General features: G+C 46.0%; 1 long non-coding RNA gene across 1 annotated transcript; it reads left to right on the forward strand.

Moving 5' to 3' along the window:
- The first annotated feature begins 2,441 nt into the window (after positions 1-2,441).
- LOC119280868 lies at positions 2,442-3,283 on the forward strand. Its single transcript, XR_005138199.1, has 3 exons — positions 2,442-2,778; positions 2,869-2,927; positions 3,016-3,283. It is a non-coding gene; the product is annotated as an uncharacterized LOC119280868 (long non-coding RNA).
- Positions 3,284-16,799: the final 13,516 nt, after the last annotated feature.

Consider the following 16,799-nt stretch of genomic DNA (forward strand, 5'->3'; position numbering starts at 1 on the left):
CGCTGACCGCTTGCGGCGAGTCATAAGTCACGGCAGGTGCGCATGCAGAGGCGGCGTGCAAGGTGCAGGCCGGGGGAGCGGCGGCGTGCGCTAGCTAGGGTTTAGAGGCGGATTGGATCCAGGCGTATCGGGTGGAGACTGGTGGAAGCCGGGGTGTCGGATGTGGATGGGTGGGATCCGTGCGGGCGTGGGGTGACCTGGTACGAGGTTGTTTCGGCGGGAGATCCGAGGGGGATCGGGTTGGGCGGATTTTGTGCGGCCGGTGCAGATCTGTAGTCGCTGGGGTGTATGGCAAGTAAGGAAAGGAATTTTCGTCCAAGATGACGTGACAGGAAACGATGACTTTGCGAGAGTGGAGGTAAAAGCACACCCGAGAAAAACACACCGCGCGCGTGAACCTAGGAGCGAGCTTATGTGGCGATATGGCATACAAGTTAGGGAAGTATAGGCACCCATAGACGCGTAGGTGATCATAGGAAGGATGCTCTGGCCATATAGAAGAAAGTATGATGTTGTGTGACGAATGGAGGCAGAAGGGCGTGGGTTTAGTAGGTGTGTGGCGGTGTGACGGGCCCCAACCCAAAAGGAGGTGTTTTTTAAAACATCGAAAGGGAGGTGTTAGGTTGGCTTGAAGAAGAAGAGTACGAGCGATATCATTTTTTTAACACAGTACAGACGCAAGCGCTCATATACACGTGCATATACTCACCCCTATGAACGCACACGCACACCCTTCGAAAGACTGAGCCGGCATATCATCTTGAAATTTACGGAGTCACCGTAGACACCTCGTCGTCGACGGGAACATCTCCTCCTGAATGCGCATCGCCGGAAATCCTAAAATAGTCCAGGAATAAATGCGAGCACCAGGACTTGAACCCTGGTGGGCTGGGATAACACAGTCCCTCTAACCATCCAACCACAGGTTGGTGTGAATCATGCGTTCGGCCTTCCCGTTTTGTGATGAGGTATGTGGTCACTAAGGAGCCATTAATAAACTCACCATCATTTTCATATTGCATGCTTTTAATAACATGAAACTGGTTTTGGACAAACGAAAAAAGCGACGTAAGGTAAGGTGAGAGAGGTGTCCGATTGAAGCCTAGGGAAAGCTTACAACGGGTGAAGCCCAAATGTCACAATGAATAAGCTGAAACGTGACAGTAGTAAAACTATGGGATGAAGGAAAAGCTAAGTGACACCTCTACCATGTTGCAATTCACGACGCACCTCATTGGGAAGATCCGGCGGCTATTTGTGCCTCAAGCCAACAGCGCAGGAGGTGGTCGATGTTTCCAGTTCATCTACCGGCCGATGCATAGCACGGTCTAAAACTAAAACTGGAAGAGTTTTGCGTTGCGGGGCACCGAGACGTATTGTCCTCCTCGGCATGTTAGCCGCCAAAGGGTCGGGCAATTCCATGCGATGCTGGGGAGGCGCGGAAGATGGACTACCTCGTGATGACTCTCGGGTATTATTCCCAGCTAGTGTCTTGATGACGCTCAAGAAGAGTCGGTATTCACTGATTTCACTCCGTTGGATTTTTGTATGAGATGCTTCTTTGATTGCGGGTTATTTGACTAAAGAATTGATTATAGGCTAGCAAACATTTTTGATTCTAATCTGCAAAAACTGAGATGGAGTAAACCACCAGGCGTTGTGTGATCTACTGACTTTTTCTTGAATTGTCCTTGTTGAGAGAGACTTAGAAAATTTGATGGACAAACGCATGTATGAATGTTACCTTATTGAACTGTTTTTCTTTTGGATTTGTGAATTGTCGACCAATAAATTCCTGTATTGTCCTATATATGGTCGTGTATTGCTAGTTTTCCGCAAAGTTTGTGCCGTTTTTTTGTGTGCGTCGAGTCTCAATTCAGCTTGTCAAGCTTCACGAGCTTGGTCGGAGGCTTGCGCTTGGCTTGTTGGACCTTCGAGCCGGGCTGAGCCCGAGCCAAACCCAGCTGGCCCTCAAAAGCCTTGAGCCCCAAGCTTTCTGTCCGGCCCTACTTGTATGGGTCCTGCCCGTCTTCTTTGCCGGGTGCGAAGTCGCCACATGGACAACCCCCTCGTTGTCACCTGCAAGAAATGCATATAATTAAACACCAAAGCCACGTAGATTACAATGGAGACGCCACAAACTTAGCATTTCACACCTGTCTTCTGGCTCGGCGGTATTGCGACCTTTGCCTTCTTATTGGAAGCAGGCATCTTGAACGCACTTTCAGCTGCTCTCCTCCTCCTTGTCCCTAGCTTCTGCGTAGATAATGTTTGTATCAGGTATCATCAGGAGAGAAAAAAATAAATATAACAGGGGAAAGCACATCAAGCACAAACCTTGGGTCTATCATCTTCCTCTTTTTTGAGACATGAATGTTTCTTGTCAGGAACCGCCAAAGGATCTTCACTAGCTGCTGCCTCCATTAGCTGGGCAAATAGCTCCTGTGCGACGTGTTTGATGTGAATTTGCTTGAGTGCGACGTTGTTCGAGCGAATGGCTGTGGTGTGACACATTTAAGCAGGTAAATAGCCCAGGGCCACATGGGGTGTTAAATGTGGTTAAATTGGTCGTCAACCAAGCCCGTTTATGTTAGGACATGTGGGTCCAACTTAATTGCTCCTCAAAACAGCTGACCGTGCCCTGCCGCCCGACCGTGCCGGACCCGCCACTCTGCCCCCTCCCCCCTTCTTCTCCGGTGGCGGCGGATCTTGCGTTCTCAACGGCGGCGGCGGAGCCCTCGTTCTCAACGGCGGCGGAGCCTTCGTCCTCAAAAAATGGTGAGTGAAAACCCTAGTCCCCCTCCCGTTCCTCTCTCGGCCCCGTAGATCTCAGCTCGTTTCCTCTGTTTTCGCTTGTTGAATCGATAGGTTGTGAGGGGAGCCCGTGGGCATACTGAGATGGAGCCCCCAGATTCAACTTCGAATAGGTAATGCTCCTCTCTCTGATCCAATTTTGCATGCAATTAGGGCCTAGTCTGCTCTTTCTCATGGGCTCACACTGTCCGCCACTGACAGAGGGGATGCTGCCGCTCGGACCTTCGAATTGACGGTCAATTTCTTTCCATCAAAGGCAAAATTAGTTGATGGTAGCATTCAGAACATTGAGAGAGACACAATTGTTAAATGGGAGGTTGAGTTTACAGAGATTGATCCACAAGTTCTACAGAACATGGGAGAGAAGGCAGTGAAGAAATGGGTGGAAAAAATTGGGGAGAATGTTGTTTGGGGTCCAGAGCAAGAAGTATCACTGTTGCGGTTTGATGATTGGAAAGGAGAGTATGTGAGAATGGAAGATGGTGAACGGATTGTTGATGAAATCGATCGGCAAAACGGCTGGACAAGCAAACGAGCTAATTTTTTTTTGCTGAGCTGGTTGATCTGAATATTTTTTCGAAGGTTGGATATGTGCCATCACAATTGGCTGCGCAGATGGTAGATGATGATTGGGCTACACAGAGGCCATTGATTCCCATGTGTACTGAACTTACAGTAATAGCCGAAGAGGGACATGTGACTGGAATTGAAACTGAAACTGCAGCAACTGTTGATTGGAATGTAGTTGAATTAGATGAGCCTACTGATTTGGTCATCGCACCAATGCCTGACATTGAGATGGCCAAACTTTTTGGCATTCCAGTCGATGACAGAGATAAGCAGGAGAGGGGAGAATCTAGTTTGCCTGCTAATGTTGATGAAGATGTAGATGCACAATTGATGGAACAAGCTGCAGATGAAGTAGATGATGCACATGATGATGAGCTGGTGCATGTGTATGACAAAGAAAACCCTGTCATTGAAGTAGGCAAGTTCTTCCCAAGCATGAAGGAGTTTAGGATGTGTTTCAAGACTTATGCAGTGAAACATGAGTTTGATGCCAAGACTGTTTGGACTGATAGAAAGAAGTTTTATGCGAGGTGCAGAGGATTTGATGGTAGTGTCAAGCCTTGCAAGTGGTACATATCTGCTAGACTGCAACCTGATGGAAGTACTGTCAGGGTTAACCAAATCCCCAATCAACATACTTGTATTACAAGTTCACAGAGAGTATCAACCATGACATCACAACTTTGGGTTGCAGAAAAGATCACCCCAATTTTAGCCAAAACACCAAACACTACTGCCAAGAAACTCAAAGTAGACTTGGAAAAGATGTACCCCATTAAACTGAAATATACCACAGTGTGGAAGGCAAAACAAAGGACAATGAAAAACTTATATGGTGATTGGGCAAATACATTTAGGATGCTTTACAACTTCAAAGCAGAGGTGGAAAAGAGGTCACCTGGTAGTGTTGTGGAGATAGATACAGAGGTATCAGCCAAAGGTGAAGTCAAGTTCTCCAAGTTTTTTATGGCTTTGAAGCCTTGCATAGATGGCTTCAAAGCAGGGTGCCGTCCATATTTGAGCATAGACTCATCATTTTTGACAGGCAAGTGGAATGGTCAGTTGGCAGCATGCAATGCTCTAGATGGACACAACTGGATGTTTCCTATTGCTGTTGGCTTGTTTCAGTCAGAAACAGAGGCTTCATGGACATGGTTCATGATCCAGTTGAAAAGATGCCTAGGGCCAGTGTCACCTTTGGCTATACACACAGATGCATGTAAGGGGCTTGAAAATTAAGTGAAAAATGTTTTCCCACATGCTGAGCAGAGGGAGTGCTTCGGTCATTTGTGGATGAATTTGATCAAAAAATTTAGAGGAGAAGAATTTGGGCGCATGTGGCCAGCAGCAAGATCTTACACTAGACAGACACACAAATATCATCTTGATAAGATAATGGCAGCATGTGATGAGTTTGGTCCATGGCTGAACACCTACCATTCTTTGTTATGGTACAGGTCAGCATTCAACACTGCCATCAAGTGTGACCACATCAACAACAATTTGGCAGAGAGTTTCAACAATAAGGTGAAGGAGTTAAAAGATTTGCCTGTGCATGACATGGTTGACCAAATTAGGATCATGCTCATGCGGTTGTGGGAATTGAGAAGAAGGATAGGTGATTGTCTGCAAGGTGATAAGCTTCCAGCAGTGGTACAACAGGTGGTCAATAGGAGCAGAAGTCTTTCACATTTGTTTGTTGAAAAATCTTCACCTTGGGGTGCTGAAGTTAGAGATAACAAAACTGGAAGGAGACATGTTGTTAACACTGAATTGCATGATTGCACTTGCCTCGAGTGGCAACACACTGGTAAACCATGTGAGCATGCCATTCTTTTCTTAGCATCCCAACCGAAGATAAACATGCACCCATATCTGCATGAATATTATTCGGTAGCAAGATTCAAAGCTGCATATGCTACTCCAATTCCAGCACTTACAGATCAGTGTCAGTGGCCTGAAGTGGACATTGAATTTTCCATGTGTCCTCCCTTGATGAAAAGAAAGGCTGGCAGGCCTAAACAGAGTAGATTCAAGGCATGGTTTGAGAAAGGTGGGAGTAGTAAGAAGGGAAAGAAAGATGAAAAGCCAAAAAGGGCCCAAAAAGGTAACAAAAATATATGCAAGTTGTGCCAGGAACTTGGGCACAGAGTGGGATCTATCAAATGCCGTTACACTCCTGATAAGCCAAAGTATGTTCTTGTTTATTTGTCTGTGTTTTGATTTGGTGCTTTTTTCCAATTAGTATATCTATAACATTTTCTGCACAGGAGGAAGCGAGCAAGTCAGCCCCTTGTTGTTGAATAGTGTTGGCCAACCAAAAAAGCAAGAGTCAATGGCGGTAAAAAGAAGAGAGGTGTGCCTGAGCCTGAGCAGACTGAAGAAAATCCTGCTGCAGTCAACATTCAGACTGAAGAAACTGATGTGGAGGTGCACACCGAAGAAACTGAATTTGAGCGTGTCGAGGTTCAGACTGAAGAAACTGAACCTGAGCGTGTCGAGGTTCAGACTGAAGAAACCCATGTTGAGGTACACACCAAAGAAACTGAAACTGTTGTCAACATTGAGACTGAAGACACTGATCACGAGGGTATTGGCGAGGTGTTGAAAAGACCAGTGAAGAAAACCAAGATGATCAGTGAACTTGTGTGTGTAGTAGAACCAAAAATAAGAAGGGCTAAGGCGAAGAAGGGCACACAACGTGGTAGGAAGAAGTAGAACAGAGAATAGTTTGAAAATTTGGGACATGTAATAATATTTGTAACTTGGTGCGTACTGGTAGTCACTATGTATCCCCATATTTCTATTCGAACTTGTTTGTCTAAACCAGCCAAATAAAATTCAAATTTAAATTTAAATTTGGGCTATTGATGTTTTAGTGCTATCTAAAGTACCTCAACTGAAATATGTTTGCTTGCTGATCATTTGAGCCCTTTTGGTAAGTTGAACTCATAGTCATGAAAAGTGTGTTTCAAATGACCTCCAAAGGTAGGGTAAACGGCCTCATATTTAAGCAAGTTTTTTTGGCACCTTGTCTAAACCAGCCAAATAATTTTTCTACACATCTATTCTACCTATATAGTGTAAATCTAAAGTCTCACTATTTATTGAATTAATTTTCTATTTTTTCTTTTCTTTTTGAAAAAACAAGGTTTAATAGAAAATTATATATAAAACAAGTTTAAAACATGAAAATGAGAAAAGTAAGTTCAGATCTTTCTTAGTCAATCCAAAATGAAGTTTTGGTGAGGTTTTCACACTTTTCATTTTCAAAACTCCACCTACTCTCGGGTGCCCACTACTCTCTCCCTTCAACTCCATACTACATTGTTTGAGGAATAACAATTTTGTGAAGGATTTTTCGTAAAAATGTATGTAAACCATATTTATATTTTTTTTTCTCGTTACTATACGACATAATAAGACTATGTGCGCAAGTTTTATATTTTTTTGATTTTTTTTTGAATTAGTTATGCTCAACCCTAATCAGTCAAAACCTCTCAAAACCCCTCAAAACCCCTCTCAAAACCCCTCAAAACCCCGCACACTACCTGGTCGTCGATCGTTGTGCGTGGACGGTTGAGATCAGGCGCTAGGGTTAGCTACAGTGTGCAGCGATCCGCATGAGACGCGCTGATTGGTTGACGCGGTGGGGTTTGGATCAGCCTCTCTCGTTGGAGCATCAGGACCGTTCATTTGAATCCAACGGCAAGAGTTGACGCGGTGCATGGACCAAGCCTACGGAGTGCCCTTTCCATCGTTGCATGCGTGCCCATGCCTACCCGCAACATGCATGCCCACCCACAGGACTGCGCCCGTGCGTTGCATGCATGCCTCGACGTAGCCCTGCTCCGCCACCCCTATCAACGCAGTAACCTGTCGCATGCCTACCATTAGAACCGATGCAGCGTCGCATCAAAGCATGCACCCGGCCACAATGCAGCAGCCCGATGAAGACAACCAAAAAGCCAACGCTGCATGGCGTGGTGTGCACGCTGTGCATGGCGTGCTCCTCTTTGACGATGCAATACTGGCATGGTATCGATGGGGCCCGTATCAATGTGGGTATCGATGCAGTTCAAATGGCGTGCTGCCCGTTACAAGATGGGCAAAAGAAGGCGTACATTATTGTCACGTCTCCCATCGACCGAACCTTGCCCTCTAGCCAGGCCCTAGCAAGATGAGCAAATTAATGGGCAACGGCATGCATGCACGGGCGGCACACGCAGAGAACCCGGGGAAGGCGTGTCCCCTTGACCCACGACGGCACAGACGCGTGCGTGAGCCCGTCCCCCTTGACCCACGACCGGTGGCACAGAAGCGTAGCAGTCCGTTTCCCACGGCCACGCTCGTGTACATGCTTTCATGGGGCGCCACCAAACGCCGCCCGCCCATTAATTCTAGGGTTTCGACGGGGTGAAACGACGTCGCACTTGGGCTATTTAAGCCGGGCACTATCGTCCTCTCCCTCCTCATCCATCATACCCCATCCTCTGCCTCCTCTGCCCTTCTTCTTCATTCTTCTCCATCAAACCCGACCGAGCAGTCGAGCCACCCCGCCACCATGCAGTACACCGCCCCACCTACCGCTTCCCCCCAACCGTGCCGGAAAGGCTCTACCCGGCCGGAGCGTATGTAGAGAGAACCCTTAGGGTTTGGGCGATCTCGAGATGGAGGGGCGCAAGGGAGTTAACGGAGTTCTTCCTTGCGGCCGGCTTCCGCCACCTCCCCCGCGGCTCTCCTCGGATGTACCATGTTGAGGAGGTCAACCACAACGGCGTTGTGGTTGGGCTCCTCGCCACGTTCACTAACCCTTTCGATGCTTTCCATCTCCTCGGGCGAGCGTATTGGGTTGGTTGTGAGTTCATAGCTTTCACCACCTACAATATCTTCACCGACTTCCAGAGCATCTTCCCCAACAACGGCGTTATGCACACGCTCCCGTACCCCATCAACAACGGGGAGGAGTGAAGGACGGCGCCCGGAGGAGCGAGGTGGCGTTGTTCCCCGGGAGAAGGAGAAGAAGAGCCCGAAGAAGAACCCGCGTTTGGTGCCCCCCGATCTATCTAGCTTATCGTATTAGTTTTTTTAAGTTGTATTAGTATTTTAAGTTGTAAGGCTATCATGGAGTTGTAAGGTTATCGTGGAACTATGGGTTGCAATAGTTATGCTACTATATATATTGTGTGTTTCGTGCTATTATTTGAAGATTGCTATGGGTTGTTCTTGCTTATTATTTGTGTATTGCTATGGGTTGCTACGAGCCCGGGTTGCTACACCTCAATCTCACCACACACACACCATCTTCAAAATATTGGCCAAACCATGGACATGCAACTAGGAGCCCCATGCAAACCCACTATGGACATGCCACTAAGAAATGCAAACTAATTTACTTCATGCAACTCATTTAGTTCATGGAACCGTAGACATGCATAAAAACAATTAACATTTGGTTTTATTACATCAAAAAATGATCCATCACAAAATTTAGTGCAAGAAAAAGGCCAAAGTAAAAATAAGTAACATTTTATTTGCCGAAGTTAGAGGTGGGCTGGTGCCGCTACGCTGGTGGGCTGGTGCCCCTACGCGGGCGGGCTGGTCTCTATTTTGGGCATGGTTATTTTCTCAGGGTCCATTTTCTCACGGCCCAACATCTATTCGGCAGCCCAGTTTTGTTTTTTTTTTACTAGAAACTGAATTTGGGTGTGTACTCTGTTAACTGAAGAACAAAAACAGAGGAAACAGAGCATCAACACTGAATATGGCCCCTGAGAATATCATTACAATAATTCAAGCAAGTTTTGCTTCACACGAATTCAAGTTCATCTAACAAATGATCCCTGGCTAACTCAAACTACTGGGCACCCCTGAAACTAGCTGACTAACTAACTGAAACTATAACAAATTCTAGCGATTGATGAACATCAAGTAAAATAAACCCATAGCAATGACACAACCATAAAATGCTCCCGCCATCATATTTGCTTGTTGCTTCAAATCGATCAGATGCTTTAGTTGCTTGCCGATTTTCTTCAATTCACACTTCAGTTCTGCACTGTGCATCATCGGATCGGCTCTGTCCGCCAATTGGGGGCTTGTTCCACGGCAAGCCGCCCCCCAAAATTGAGCTCTTGGGTTGGGGTTGATCCCTCCAATTTCAACCTTTCAACATATTCATCGAGCCACTCAAAATGCCCACATTTCTTCAGAACCTGAAAACAGGGGGCCGGCGGCGCATGAATCCTAGATCCACCACCCAGATCCACCGCCCTAATTCGAGGGAAAAAGAAAGAAATCGGGAGAAATTAGACCATAGAATTGGTCAAGAACACAGATCTAACCTGCCCCGGCTGTGGCTTGCTCAAACATTTCACAAATTCGCGCCCACGGTTGCCATTTTCTTCCCTCACACAAGTCAAACGCTTGAGAGGCTCCATGCGTGGGCAATCGGGGCATCTTGTCAACGGCAGTGGACCATACTGCGTCCATGGTTGGCAGGTGACTGAAGTCGAGCTAGACATCACTCGCCGGCGGCGCGCTTCGTTGCCGGAGTAGAGGAAGAAGAAGGTGGGAAAGGAAAGGGGCAGGGTAAGCAATGGAGGGGGGCGGGCTGGCTCGGGTCGGGCCACGCTGATGAGCACGGGCATGCTTGTGTGGATAAGTTGTGGGTCCCACCCGCATGCGAGTAACTGGTGGGTCCCGCGTGTCATAACTCAAATCGCTAACCCTCGTGTTTTTCATTTCACGGTTAAACAGAGCCATGTCGCATTGGAGCTATTTACACGCTCAAGTGTGTCGCATCACAGCCATTCACTCGAACAACGTCGCACTCAAGCAAATTCACATCAAAAACGTCGCACAGGAGCTATTGGCCCCCATTAGCTTGAGATGTGACATAGCATCATTTTTCAAATCAGGAGCTGCCAAAATAAATTCGGTGAACCTCAGTATATCTTGTTTGCTATATTCGCCATAGTTTGGTCTAATTTCCTGTGCCAAACAAGGAAAACACGCCTTATTCGTCAATAACCACTTAATTATCACTTGAATTATCGTTTGCAGCAACTCCACTAACCTCGGAGAAATGGAGACGGTCTGCAATAGCTTTTGCAAACTCTAGGTCAGACATGCGACGCCCATAAAAGCAGTCATCAAATTTATGGTGCAAGAACACAGAGAGACTATCTGAAGTTAATTCTAGTTTGTACATGTAACCAATAGTGGTTATAAACTCTCTGTCAATCTGAAATTGATAAGATAAAAGGAGAAATAAGCATGGCAGGTTAAGACATGTGATGCTACCCTATTAAAAACATCAACCCTTAAATTTCACATAGATAGCTTGATTAGATGGTTTGTAATAATAAAAAAGTGGATTGTTTTTCTAGGAAACCTTTCGAGACTAAAAAAGAGTATTGACATTCTTCCTACATATTATGGTACAGATAATTATCAATCAATAAATATGTTTTTGCAAGGTCAAAAATAAACATGTAACAAATGAAGATAATTTACGAGCAAGCTACATGCAATGGTACAAATTAACATCGACGTAGAGTAGTAGACATAGTGCAGAAAGCAAGCATCGACCTTCTTTGCACATTTCAGCTTGGTTCTCATTTTTTTTTTGTGCGGCGACAAATATAAATAATAAACTCCCAAATTACATTAATATCAATGCAATCAAAATGAATTAAGGAGGCCAACAATATCGCCATGAACTCCCAAGTGACATTAATTATCAATGCAATTAAAAATATATTAAGGGTCATGATAATTAATTCATATTTGAACATGATACATGTATTAGTTGCTTTTAAAATGAATTAACCAATCTTTTTGCAAATGCACATTACCTCCACTAATGTATGCACAGAGACGGACCCTCTAGTAATCGAAAGGAACGTCGCAAATAATAGTTAATTTCTTTTAGACGCGTGCCGGTTATTATCGGGTTCGGCTCCTTTGTTGTTATGTTGTCACTGTACGGGTGTTGTAGCTTCAAAATCCACCGTCCACTCTAATCCAAAGGCTCTCCTTCATCTTCCTCGTTTCTCTCATTAATTAAAAAAACACAGCACCAGCACAGCCCACAACGGCGTTCCTCAAGCTCCCTGCACCGGCAGACCGGCCAGCCAGATTGTGTCCACAAGTCCATGTATCTGCGTTGGTTAAGCCGGCACCAACGCTGCCGGGACGCCAAACGCCAGGAGTTCATGGCTTCTAAAATCACGATGTTATGTTGTCGGCACAGTCATGCTTGTGAAGCCCAAACGCACAACGACAGCGATGTCAGAGGTCGAGAGCTTGCCAACCTCCTGTAGGATGTAGGATAAGTAGAACAAGGCGTCATGTGGCAACTAAAAATGGAGTCACCATGCAGAGTTAGTATTCCTTCGACGCAGAGTTGGTTGATCATATGGAGTTGAGCTACTGGCCTTTGGCATACCGGCGCCGTGTGTGCCAGCTAAACCAACGCCGCAGTGTGGACAACCTGGCTGGCCGGTCCGCCTGTGCAGGGAACTTGAGGAACGTGCAGCGTGGTGGTGTTGTGTGTTTTTAGTTAATGAGAGAAACGAGGAAGATGAAGGAGAGCCTTTGGATTAGAGTGAATGATGGATTTTGAAGCTACAACACCCGTACAGTGACAACATAACAGCAGAGGAGCCCAACCCGTTATTATCATGCTTTCAATAACCAAAGTGATGCATAACAGGGAAATACCCCTAAATCACTGCAGTTTGTAAGTGGGCTCGGTAACAATGAAACACGAGAACAACACATAGATTAACTTCACTGCATGCAATATGCATGTGGGGGTAGAAAAGAATATCAGTCTTATGGATAATTTGTTCCTTCAAAGGCAACGGGTTTATGTTACGTGGTGAACTCGTGATTTGTCTGTGAAGTTCTATTTTTAATGGATCTTGTGTGTGAAGTTGTTACAAGGGTACATTAAAACCCTACTAAAGTTTTCAAGAGTTGATTGGCTTAAGGAAGGTAATAACCGTGGATTGTTGTCACTTTAAAAGGACTATTATTTTATTACCCTCGTGTTTATTTCTTAGTTGAGTTCATTCACTATCTATAGGTGTAATCTAGAGTCTACTTTGTGTTTGCTTATCTAAACCTTTGATTCTAGTTATAGATACCGCAATGTAACACACAATAGCAGTCGGGAGTGGTTTTTCTATACCAAAGGTAGATGCACCCCCGCTACACCCACGATCGAGGGTAAGTAGTGGCTACACCCAAGTTCGATCCACCCCCAAGATGAACACCAATAAATAAAAAAATATCTAAACTTCGTAGCATTGACTATGAACAAATGTTTTAGGTGCTTGCAATGTTTGGTGGTCAAATAACATCAAATGATCTCGGTACAAATGAAATAGAAATTCTTCTCAAACAATGCACATACGTTTGAGCATATTTTTCCTTTTCTATTCCTCGGATGTCATTTGGCCACCATATTTTGCAAGCACCTAAAACATTTGGTCATAATCGAAACTACAAATTTTCAGATTTATTTTTTGATTTATTTTGCTATGTTTCCAATTGTGGGTGTAGCGGGGCTGCATCTACATGGGGTATTGAAAAATCACTCTAAGAATTTGCAACTTCGATTATTACCAAATGTTTTAGGTGCTTGCAAAATTTGCTGGCCAAATGACATCCGAAGAGATCTATACAAAAAAATGTGCTCAAACGTATGTGCATTGTTTGACCAGATTTTGTATTTTGTTTGTATGGAGATCATTTGATGTTATTTGGCCATCAACCTTTGTAAGCACCTAAAACATTTGTTCATAATCAATGCCATGAAGTTTCATATTTTTTGATTTGTTTTGTTTTTACAATTCATCATGGAGTGCACCGAACTTGGGTGTAGCTAGCCACTACTTTCCCTTAGCAGTATGTATGGTAGCAAGGCGAGAAAACTTACCATTCGTGGTGAGACACTGAATCCACATGCTTTTACCTTCTTCTCCAGTTCCTTGCTCAGCGGAAGATGATATTCATTAGTTAGGTTGTCCTTTTCTTCAGGTACAAATTCACCCAGGACATACTTTAGTCCCCACGTCATCTCATGAACAATGTGTGCATCAAGCCAACAAATGACTTTCTGAAGAAGAAACAAATATAACAATATAATATATTAAGGTAAATATTAGTCACTACACACAAATAAAAGAAGTAAGGAAATACAACAATATAATAGATTAGGGTAAACATTAACTCACAAGTTTGTTCTCCAAAACATACTTAAGTTGTGCGTCCGGAACGATCAAAGGTTGTGTAAAATTGAATTTTAGGATGAAATTTTCCAGATCCTCACCAGGACCAACAACACTATCCCAGGCAATAGATTTGTTATCACCCTTAATGAAACCAAGGGTGGAGATAGCCTGCAAATAGGATGGTGGGGAACACATCGAAATATTAAAGGATTGGAACACAACATATGTACAGTAAAACTGTAAAAGAGCACAAAATAATACAGGCCCAACACTGTCCAAAAACTAGAATAAACTACCTAAATTTCAGATGGGCTAAAATGTATGAGACCAAGAACATAAATGAACAAATATGCATAAAAATAAGTAATTTCAGGTGGTCAGCCCATCAAAATGTCAAAGGCTTAGAGACGGCAACGTGTACTGTAAAAGAGCACAAAACAGGAAATGCCCAACAACAGTCCAAAAATAGAATACGAAAAAGGGTTTCCCCCGCTTTATATTATAAAGCAAACCACCAAGCATCCAACACCGAAAGATAACATATTGCAAATAACAAAAAGAAAAAATACGGAGGTCCGACTGGGGCACAGCCACAACAAGCCCCAACTACAAGAAAGACGCTCTAGTTCGGATCCGGAGGCGGGGACATTGCAGCGGCCGAAGCGCAAAGAGCGGTGACGATGGAGTCGATGTAGACACGATCCCGCCGCTTGCTAAGCGGTCTCCATAGCTGTAGAAAGCCACATATTTTAAAGACGGCGTCAATGACACGGCAAGGGATGACGCGCTCGATCACTTATTTATTGCGACAGTTCCAGAGGGTCCATGCGAGGGTGCCTACTGCGACCCAAAGGGAAGGCCTATGGAGAGGTTGGGCATCTAAAACCTCCCTAAATAAGTCAGGGAGGTTGTCATGGCACCAAGAGCCACCCACAACGTCCCGGAAGCAACTCCAGAGGAATCATGCCGCCGGGCAGCAGAAGAATATATGGTTAGAGTCCTCAGGGACGTCACAAAGAGGATAGAGGCCATCACCCGGGCCATGCCGTTTCTGGACCTCCGTGCCCGAGGGCAAACGACCACAGACCCATTGCCACATGAAGATGCGAATTTTCAGAGGCAATTTGATTACCCAAAGAACCGTAAGTTCATTGGGCCCCAGGGTCGGCAGAATAGCCCGGTAGAGGGACTTAGTCGAAAAGGAGCCACTCGACTCAAGGTGCCAAGTCACAATATCAGGCTCGGTCGAATGGTTGTGAAGCGTGATGCATTCCAAAAGCTCCTCCCACTGCGCATGCTGCAGACCTCCGAAGGTGCGACGAGAAGAGATGATGCGAAGGTCTTGGAGAGCCGCTCCCACCAAAAGGATCGGGTGGGAGCATATCGAGAATAACGTGTAGAACCTCTCCGCAAATGGTCTGCTTCCCAACCACCGGTCCAGCCAAAATAGCGCACTAGATCCCGAGCCCACAGCAATTGTGGTGCTGATTCGGAGGACCTGTAGCAGCTGAATAATTGATTGCCAAAACTGGGAGCCCCCCCCCCCCCCGGGGGGGGCAAACGCAAGTGGTTGTCCACGCAAATACTTTGCGCGGATGATATCTAACCACAGCCCGTCGGCACCGGTCTCGATGCGCCAAAGCCATTTGGTGAGAAGGATGATATTCATGCGCTTCGAGGAGATTACACCAAGTCCACCTTGGTCCTTGGGTTTACAAATCTCAGACCACTTTACCATGTGGTATTTCTGCTTATTGTTCTCCCCAACCCAAAAAAGGGGAGAGGTACTTAGCAATATCCAGATGCAGGGATTCATGAAGACTATAGAATCTCATCAGGTACATGAGAAGGCTAATGAGGGACGAGTTCATGAGAACCACCCGAGCTGCCTTGGAGAGCCACTGTCCTTGCCAAGGTTCCACCCTGAACTGGAGCTTGCTGACTGTAGGGCGGAGGTCCTTCTCCTAAAGGCGCACATCACTAATCGGCATGCCAAGGTAGGTCGTCGGGAAGGATCCCAAGCGACAATTAAGACGGTTGGCTATACTGGTGGCCTCCTCCATGGAGTACCCCATTACCATAACCTCGCTCTTTGCGAAGTTAATCGTAAGCCCCGACATTTCCTGGAAACATAACAGTAAGAACTTGAGGTGTCGAATGTCCTCATCCGACCCTTCCACCATGAGGATCGTATCGTCTGCATACTGCAGGTGAGTAAGGCCCCATCCCCAGTTAGATGGGGGCAAATGCCTCTAATATGGCCAGCCCTCCTGGCCAGGTCCAGGATAGTGGCGAGGGCATCGACCACCAAGTTAAAGAGGAAGGGAGAGAGGGGATCACCCTGCCGAACCCCTTGGCCCGTAGGGAAGTAGGGTCCCACCTCCCCATTAATATTAATCCTTGTGCGCCCACTGGTAACTAATTGCATCACACGCGTAACCCAGTGAGGGTCGAAGCCGCGTTTGAGCATCACCTCCCGAAGGAAGGACCAATGGACCGAGTCATACGCCTTGTGAAAATCGATCTTGAAAAAGACCGCACGGAGACGTTTTTGCCTAACTTCATGTAGGATTTCATGAAGGACAAGGATCCCATCCAGAATAAACCGGCCTTTGGTAAAGGCCGATTGGTTGGGGTGGTGGATCCTTGGTGCCAGAAGGGCTTCCCTAGTGGCATAACCCTTCGCCAAGATCCGAAAGATAACATTAAGGACCGTGATCGATCGGAATTGCCTGATATCCGTAGCCCCGCTAATTTTTGGAATCAGGGAAATGATCCCATAATTCAGGCGGGCCACATCAAGGGTTCCTCTAGAGAACTCGAGGAACAGGGCTAAAACATCATCCTTGATAGTGGACCAGAATGCCTGAAAGAAGCGAACAGGCAGGCCATCCGGCCCGGGGGCCGAAGCCGGATTCATGGACTTAACGAAGCGCTCGACTTCAGCCGCATCAAATGGGGCCATAAGAGCCGCATTTTCCTCAGGAGAGACCTGTTGGGGCAGGGACCAGATATGGTCTGCTAAGGCCACGCCCCCTCTAGGTCGCCTAGCGAATAGTTCCTTATGGAAACCATCCACGTGCGCCCGAATATCAGTCGGGTCCTGAAGGATCCGATCACCATCCCATAACAAGGGATGGTGCCACGTCTCCGCCTACCGTTGGCGATAGC

The sequence above is a fragment of the Triticum dicoccoides genome, chromosome 3B (genome assembly GCF_002162155.2).
Source record: "Triticum dicoccoides isolate Atlit2015 ecotype Zavitan chromosome 3B, WEW_v2.0, whole genome shotgun sequence".
Taxonomy (NCBI): Eukaryota; Viridiplantae; Streptophyta; class Magnoliopsida; order Poales; family Poaceae; genus Triticum; species Triticum dicoccoides.